The sequence below is a fragment of the Mus musculus genome, chromosome X, assembly GCF_000001635.26.
Source record: "Mus musculus strain C57BL/6J chromosome X, GRCm38.p6 C57BL/6J".
NCBI classification, from domain to species: domain Eukaryota; kingdom Metazoa; phylum Chordata; class Mammalia; order Rodentia; family Muridae; genus Mus; species Mus musculus.
The window spans coordinates 118,696,109-118,705,344 of record NC_000086.7 but is presented as its reverse complement, the minus strand read 5'-3'; the positions used below and the strand labels follow the sequence as shown (position 1 = coordinate 118,705,344).

The window sequence follows — 9,236 nt, the reverse complement described above, 5'->3', positions numbered from 1 at the left end:
AGGTAATCCCTCAACAAACCTAAAAGAAGACAGCCACAAGAACAGAATGCCAACTTTAACAACAGAAATAACAGGAAGCAACAATTACTTTTTCTTAATATCTCTTAACATCAATGGTCTCAACTCCCCAATAAAAAGACATAGACTAACAAACTGGCTACACAAACAAGACCCAACATTTTGCTGTTTACAGGAAACACATCTCAGAGAAAAAGATAGACACTACCTCAGAATGAAAGGCTGGAAGACAATTTTCCAAGCAAATGGTATGAAGAAACAAGCTGAAGTAGCCATCCTAATATCTGATAAGATTGACTTCCAACCCAAAGTCATCAAAAAAGACAAGGAGGGGCACTTCGTTCTCATCAAAGGTAAAATCCTCCAAGAGGAACTCTCAATTCTGAATATCTATGCTCCAAATACAAGGGCAGCCACATTCATTAAAGAAACTTTAGTAAAGCTCAAAGCACACATTGCACCTCACACAATAATAGTGGGAGACTTCAACACACCACTTTCACCAATGGACAGATCATGGAAACAGAAACTAAACAGGGACACACTGAAACTAACAGAAGTGATGAAACAAATGGATCTGACAGATATCTACAGAACATTTTATCCTAAAACAAAAGGATATACCTTCTTCTCAGCACCTCATGGTACCTTCTCCAAAATTGACCACATAATAGGTCACAAAACAGGCCTCAACAAATTCAAAAATATTGAAATTGTCCCATGTATCCTATCAGATCACCATGCACTAAGGCTGATCTTCGATAACAAAAAAAATAACAGAAAGCCAACACTCACGTGGAAACTGAACAACACTCTTCTCAATGATACCTTTGTCAAGGAAGGAATAAAGAAAGAAATTAAAGACTTTTTAGAGTTTAATGAAAATGAAGCCACAACGTACCCAAACCTTTGGGACACAATGAAAGCATTTCTAAGAGAGAAACTCATAGCTCTGAGTGCCTCCATGAAGAAACGGGAGAGAGCACATACTAGCAGCTTGACAACACATCTAAAAGCTCTAGAAAAAAAGGAAGCAAATTCACCCAAGAGGAGTAGACGGCAGGAAATAATCAAACTCAGGAGTGAAATCAACCAAGTGGAAACAAGAAGAACTATTCAAAGAATTAACCAAACGAGGAGTTGGTTCTTTGAGAAAATCAACAAGATAGATAAACCCTTAGCTAGACTCACTAGAGGGCACAGAGACAAAATCCTAATTAACAAAATCAGAACTGAAAAGGGAGACATAACAACAGATCCTGAAGAAATCCAAAACACCATCAGATCCATCTACAAAAGGCTATACTCAACAAAACTGGAAAACCTGGACGAAATGGACAAATTTCTGGACAGATACCAGGTACCAAAGTTGAATCTGGATCAAGTTGACCTTCTAAACAGTCCCATATCCCCTAAAGAAATAGAAGCAGTTATAAATAGTCTCCCAGCCAAAAAGAAGCCCAGGACCAGACGGGTTTAGTGCAGAGTTCTATCAGACCTTCAAAGAAGATCTAATTCCAGTTCTGTACAAACTTTTTCACAAGATAGAATTAGAAAGTACTCTACCCAACTCATTTTATGAAGCCACTATTACTCTGATACCTAAACCACAGAAAGATCCAACAAAGATAGAGAACTTCAGACCAATTTCTCTTATGAATATCGATGCAAAAATCCTTAATAAAATTCTCGCTAACCGAATCCAAGAACACATTAAAGCAATCATCCAACCTGACCAAGTAGGTTTTATTCCAGGGATGCAGGGATGGTTTAATATATGAAAATCCATCAATGTAATCCACTATATAAACAAACTCAAAGACAAAAACCAGATGATCATCTCGTTAGATGCAGAAAAAGCATTTGACAAGATCCAACACCCATTCATGATAAAAGTTCTGGAAAGATCAGGAATTCAAGGCCCATACCTAAACATGATAAATGCAATCTACAGCAAACCAGGAGCCAACATCAAAGTAAATGGAGAGAAGCTGGAAGCAATCCCACTAAAATCAGGGACTAGACAAGGCTGCCCACTTTCTCCCTACCTTTTCAACATAGTACTTGAAGTATTAGCCAGAGCAATTCGACAACAAAAGGAGATCAAGGGGATACAAATTGGAAAGGAGGAAGTCAAAATATCACTTTTTGCAGATGATATGATAGTATATATAAGTGACCCTAAAAATTCCACCAGAGAACTCCTAAACCTGATAAACAGCTTCGGTGAAGTAGCTGGATATAAAATTAACTCAAACAAGTCAATGGCCTTTCTCTACACAAAGAATAAACAGGCTGAGAAAGAAATTAGGGAAACAACACCCTTCTCAATACTCACAAATAATATAAAATATCTCGGAGTGACTCTAACTTATGAAGTGAAAGATCTGTATGATAAAAACTTCAAGTCTCTGAAGAAAGAAATTAAAGAAGATCTCAGAAGATGGAAAGATCTCCCATGCTCATGGATTGGCAGGATCAACATTGTAAAAATGGCTATCTTGCCAAAAGCAATCTACAGATTCAATGCAATCCCCATCAAAATTCCAACTAAATTCTTCAAAGAATTAGAAGGAGTAATTTGCAAATTCATCTGGAATAACAAAAAACCTAGGATAGCAAAAACTCTTCTCAAGGATAAAAGAACCTCTGGTGGAATCACCATGCCTGACCTAAAGCTTTACTACAGAGCAATTGTGATAAAAACTGCATGGTACTGGTATAAGGACAGACAAGTAGACCAATGGAATAGAATTGAAGACCCAGAAATGAACCCACACACCTATGGTCACTTGATCTTCGACAAGGGAGCTAAAACCATCCAGTGGAAGAAAGACAGCATTTTCAACAATTGGTGCTGGCACAACTGGTTGTTATCATGTAGAAGAATGCGAATCGATCCATACTTATCTCCTTGTACTAAGGTCAAATCTAAATGGATCAAAGAACTTCACATAAAACCAGAGACACTGAAACTTATAGAGGAGAAAGTGGGGAAAAGCCTTGAAGATATGGGCACAGGGGAAAAATTCCTGAACAGAACAGCAATGGCTTGTGCTGTAAGATCGAGAATTGACAAATGGGACCTAATGAAACTCCAAAGTTTCTGCAAGGCAAAACACACCATCAATAAGACAAAGAGACCACCAACAGATTGGGAAAGGATCTTTACCTATCCTAAATCAGATAGGGGACTAATATCCAACATATATAAAGAACTCAAGAAGGTGGACTTCAGAAAATCAAATAACCCCATTAAAAATGGGGCTCAGAACTGAACAAAGAATTCTCACCTGAGGAATACTGAATGGCAGAGAAGCACCTGAAAAAATGTTCAACATCCTTAATCATCAGGGAAATGCAAATCAAAACAACCCTGAGATTCCACCTCACACCAGTCAGAATGGCTAAGATCAAAAATTCAGGTGACAGCAGATGCTGGCATGGATGTGGAGAAAGAGGAACACTCCTCCATTGTTGGTGGGATTGCAGGCTTGTACAACCACTCTGGAAATCCGTCTGGCGGTTCCTCAGAAAATTGGACATAGTACTACTGGAGGATCCAGCAATACCTCTCCTGGGCATATATCCAGAAGATGCCCCAACTGGTAAGAAGGACACATGCTCCACTATGTTCATAGCAGCCTTATTTATAATAGCCAGAAGCTGGAAAGAACCCAGATTCCCCTCAACAGAGGAATGGATACAGAAAATGTGGTACATCTACACAATGGAGTACTACTCAGCTATTAAAAAGAATGAATTTATGAAATTCCTAGCCAAATGGATGGACCTGGAGGGCATCATCCTGAGTGAGGTAACACATTCACAAAGGAACTCACACAATATGTACTCACTGATAAGTGGATATTAGCCCAAAACCTAGGATACCCAAGATATAAGATACAATTTCCTAAACACATGAAACTCAAGAAAAATGAAGACTGAAGTGTGGACACTATGCCCCTCCTTAGAAGTGGGAACAAAACACCCTTGGAAGGAGTTACAGAGACAAAGTTTGGAGCTGAGATGAAAGGATGGACCATGTAGAGACTGCCTTATCCAGGGATCCACCCCATAATCAGCATCCAAATGCTGACACCATTGCATACACTAGCAAGATTTTATCGAAAGGACCCAGATGTAGCTGTCTCTTGTGAGACTATGCCGGGGCCGAGCAAACACAGAAGTGGATGCCCACAGTCAGCTAATGGATGGATCACAGGGCTCCCAATGGAGGAGCTAGAGAAAGTACCTAAGGAGCTAAAGGGATCTGCAACCCTATAGGTGGATCAACATTATGAACTAACCAGTACCCCGGAGCTCTTGACTCTAGCTGCATATGTATCAAAAGATGGCCTAGTCGGCCATCACTGGAAAGAGAGACCCATTGGACACACAAACTTTATATGCCCCAGAACAGGGGAACGCCAGGGCCAAAAAGGGGGAGTGGGCGGGTAGGGGAGTGGGGGTGGGTGGGTATGGGGGACTTTTGGTATAGCATTGGAAATGTAAATGAGCTAAATACCTAATAAAAAATGGAAAGAAAAAAAAAAAGAAAATCTTCATTCTTATCTACTCCTATTATTCGTAGGTTTGGTCTTCTCATTGTGTCCTGCATTTCCTGGATTTTTGAGTTAGGATCTTTTTGCATTTTGTATTTTCTTTGATTGTTGTGCCCGTGTTCTGTATGGAATCTTCTGCACCTGAGACTCTTTATTCCATCTCTTGTATTCTGTTGTTGATGCTCGCATCTATGGTTCCTTATTTCTTTCCTAGGATTTCTGTTTCCAGATTTGTCTCCCTTTGGGTTTTCTTTATTGCTTTTCTTCCATTTTTAGGTCTTGGATGGTTTTGTTCAGTTCTATCACCTATTTGCTTGTTTTTTTCTGTAATTCTTTAAGGAATTTTTGTGCTTCCTCTTTAAGAGATTTTACCTGTTTGGCAGTGTTCTCCTGTATTTCTGTTAGTGATTTATTAATGCCCCTCTTAATATCCTTTACCAGCATCATGAGATATGATTTTAAATTCTAATCTTGCTTTTCAGATGTGTTTTGGTATCCAGGACTTGTTGTGTTGGGAGCATTACGTGCTGCTGATGCCCTGTGGTCTTGGTTTCTGTTGTTAACAGTCGTATGTTTGCCTTCCCTGATCTGGTAATCTCTGTTGTTAGATGTTCTAGCTGTCTTTGGCTGGAGCTTGTTCCTTCTGTGATTCTGTTAGCCTATGTCAGCACTCCTGGGAGTCAAGCTCTCTCCTGAGTCCCAGTGGTCAGAGCACTCTCTGCAGGCAAGCTCTCCTCTTTCAAGGAAGCTGCACAGAAATCTGACCCTCAGATCTTCCTCCTGGCTGAAGATGAAGGCCTAAAGGGACTCTGTCCAAGAAGCTCTGTTGCTTCTGTGGCTTATGTGTTCTCCTGCACAGACTGGTCTCTGACAGACATGTGATACAAAATGGTTCTCTCACCTGAGTCTGGGCTCAGAACCCTCCCTGGAGAACTATTCTCCTCTGGTGGGGAAGGTGCCCAGAGGTCTGGGTCTCAGCTCTGCCTCCTGGCTGAGGACAAACCCCAAAGGGACCATGTCCAATAAATTATGTTGCTTTTGTGGCCCATGTGCTCTCCTGCACAGCCTGGTCTCTGAGAGACCCAGGATACAAGATGGTGCTCTCACCTGAGTCCTGGGGTCAGAGCCTTCTCTGGATCTGAGTCTCTTCAGTGATCCCAAGGTCCTGGGTGTGCTAGGGTGCCTGAAGTGTGGAGAGTCCTCTGGGGACCGTGGGACTGTCTGCTGAGTTCGTGTCCAAGGTGGCCCAGGGCAAAATATTTCTTAATGATAAAACCTTTAATAGTACTTTAAAGTTTGTGATATTAATATATCTAACAAATGAAGATGTAAAATAAAACACAGATGTATCAAAGTTACTATAATATTGTATATTACTGTGCTTTATTCTGACATACATTACTCTTAAAAATACATTTAATGCTTTCAGAAGACATAGGTAGCATTAATTTCTTTAATAACCATATTTCTTAGTAAGCAATCACATATTTTACATTAGCTTGTTCATGTATATGTAAATTCTATTTATACTGATTAATATGCAATATATTGATAAAATAGATTAGTTACAGTCCAATGTCTTTTCTATTTCCTGTAACAATACTCACAACATTTTAGAACAACAAAAAGTAAAATTAAAATTGCTTCATTAATTTTACTGAAAAAAAAAGATTTTTATTAGCATCCCAAAACAGAATAGAAGATGCCCTTTTCCACCTCAAATGAATAGGCTGTGTTCTCTTGGAACAAGCTGCAGAATGAGGTTCTGGCGGTACTAGCTGTGTTTGCTCCTCAGTCCTTTTTTCCTAGCCACCTATGTACCCAGCAGACCTACCCCATCCTGTGCCACTAACATGCTGTCCCTGGGCCCTATCCATTATAAGCACTGACACCAGAACATAAGAAGGAGCTATCTGACATCCCTCAACAAATTGTAGCTCCGGGCAAGGGCATTCTAGCTGCAGAAGAGTCCACTGGAAACATTGTCAAATGTCTGCAGTCCTTTGGCACAGAAAGCAGCAAGACCAGACATTTCTACTGCCAGATGCTGTTGACTGCTGTTGACCATGTTAATCCCTGCACTGAGGTAGGGAATCAGGTGGGGAGATCCTCTTCCATGAGACACTCTATCAGAAGGCAGATAATGGATGTCTCTTCCCCCAAGTTATCAAGACCAATGGTGGTGTTGTGGGCATTAAGGTAGATGAGGATTTAGTGCTCCTGGCAGGAGCCAAAGGAGAAACTAGTACCCAAGGGCTACTGGCCAGTCTGAATGCTGTTCTCAGTATAAGAAGAATGGAACCAACCTTGCCAAGTAGCATTTTGTGGTAAAGACTGGGGAACATACTCCCTTGGCTCTTGCCATAGTGGAAAATGTCAATGTTTTGGCCCATTATGCCATCATCTTCCAACAGAATGACAATGTACCCATTCTGGAACGTGAAATACTCCATGACAAGGACCAAGACTTGGAGAGCTGCCAGTATGTAACTGAGTATGTACTTGCAGCTATCTTCAAGGATCTGAGTGACCACTATCTGGAATTCACATTGCTGAAGCCCAACATGGTTACCCATGACCATTCTTGCACCCACAAATTTTCCAATAAAGAGATTGCCATGGCATCTGTCACAGCAGTGTGTCATCACACAGTGCCCCCTGCTGTCCCTGGGGTTGTTTTCCTATTTGTAGGGCAAAATGAGGAAAGGGCATTCATCAACCTCAATGATATCAAGAGGTTCTGACTAAAGTCATGGGCCTTGACTTTCCATTATGCCGGAGCTCCGAAGGACCCTGCTCTAAAAGTCTGGGTTGAGAAGAAGAAAAATCTGAAGGTAGTTCAGGAGGCTTATATCAAGTGAGTCCTGGCCAACAACCTCGCTTGTCAAGAGAAGTATACCTACCCCAAATAGTCAGGTTGGAATGACAGCCAGGGAACCTCTCTTCATCTCTAACCATGCCTACTAACCAGAGGTGCTCCATTAACACTCCAGGTCCCTGCCTTCCCAATTGCTATTGAAGAGGGGCCTTCAGGCTCTTTCCCATCACTCTTGCTGCCCTCATGTGTGTGTGTTTTTGTCTGTAAATGCTAATTCTACCATCTTTTCCACTCCTCTATCAATAAACAACTATTTAGGAGGAGAAAACAAAACCTTTAAGATAATTTTTATTTAAAGGTGATCTCAGAAAGCCTACGAAATATATTAATAGCATTTATTTTGTTTCTTATTGTAAATTATTAACTTTAGCAATCAAGAGTGTACAATAAAAATATTTTTTTCTTGAATTATGCCATTATAAATTCACACTTAGGTGCTGTTTCTAAGAAAACTTATTTATTTAATAAAGTTTTAAAATGATTAAACAGTAATTAAAAGAGTTTATAGTTTCCAACTAGGAATATGATGCAAGAAGTCCAAAAAATATTGAAGCTATTTTTTTTAAGTTCTAGAAATATAAAAGTTAATTCAGAGATTTTAAAACATTTTTTTTGTTTTTGTTTTTGGTTTTGTTTTTTGTTTTTGTTTTGTTTTTTTTCGAGACAGGGTTTTTCTGTGTAGCCCTGCTTCTCCTGGAATTCACTTTGTAGACCAGGCTGACCTCAAACTCAGAAATCTGCATGACTCTGCCTTCCAAGTGCTGGGATTAAAGGTGTATGCTACCACGCCTGGCTTAAAACAGTTAAAATCATGAGTAAAGATAGATCCTTTCAAAAGCAAAAAATAAAATACAATAAATAAAAATAGATATACCTAATGGGAACATATCACTGCAGGTTCATTTGCATAAGCCAGCTGCAACTGCATCAATGACCACACAGGACTGTAAATATTCCCATTTAATATGTTCATCACAATGGTTTTTAAAAATTGATTAAAGGAGTATTTACAATCCTGTGTGATCACTCAGGCAGGTAGAAAGGCTACATCATATCTTAGAGTCATTAGAATTTTGAAGCATACTCACAAAGCAACTAGTATCTCAGGTTATATATTTCACAGTTCCCAAATAAAAATAAAACACAGCTACAATGTTAGTTAAAATACTTTATTTTATGTTGTATTATAGAGAGGATATTGTTCATGTTTAAATATATGTTACCCATTTACACAATACTCAGTGACAACCACTATAAGTATATATCTATGTTGTTGTTTTACAATGAATAGCATGTTTTATTTTAATGTGTGCATTGATGTTTTGATGTCTTCAATTTTATTTTTAAATTGAACAATTCAAATAGATTTAAATACATAAAATGTATACCCTCATACTTATTCCATTATGTTTGGCTTATTTAGCGTAACATAATGATCTACAATTTTGTTCAAATTGTGTAAAATGACAAGTTTTCAATAGCAGAATAGTAATTTATATGTTTATTGTCTTTTCTTTGGTCATTAACCAATGGATATTTAGGTATCATTTCTTGGTTGTTGTTAATATAATGCTGTAGTGAATGTGGAATTGTAGACATCTCTTTGGATAACCAATTTTACTTTTCTTTGGATAAACACAAGCTGCCAGGTTTGTTGATTCTCATGCTAGCTTCATTTTAATGAATACACCCTTATTTTCCACAAATGAATATCTTAAGCAACACTCTCACTAACTGTATAAAACTTTCCTTTTCTCTACATACCTCCATTGACA

The 9,236-nt window shown here is 38.9% G+C and overlaps 1 pseudogene; it reads left to right on the top strand.

Annotated features, from left to right (window-relative positions):
• Gm7485 (predicted gene 7485) lies at window positions 6,296-7,723 on the top strand (annotated as a pseudogene).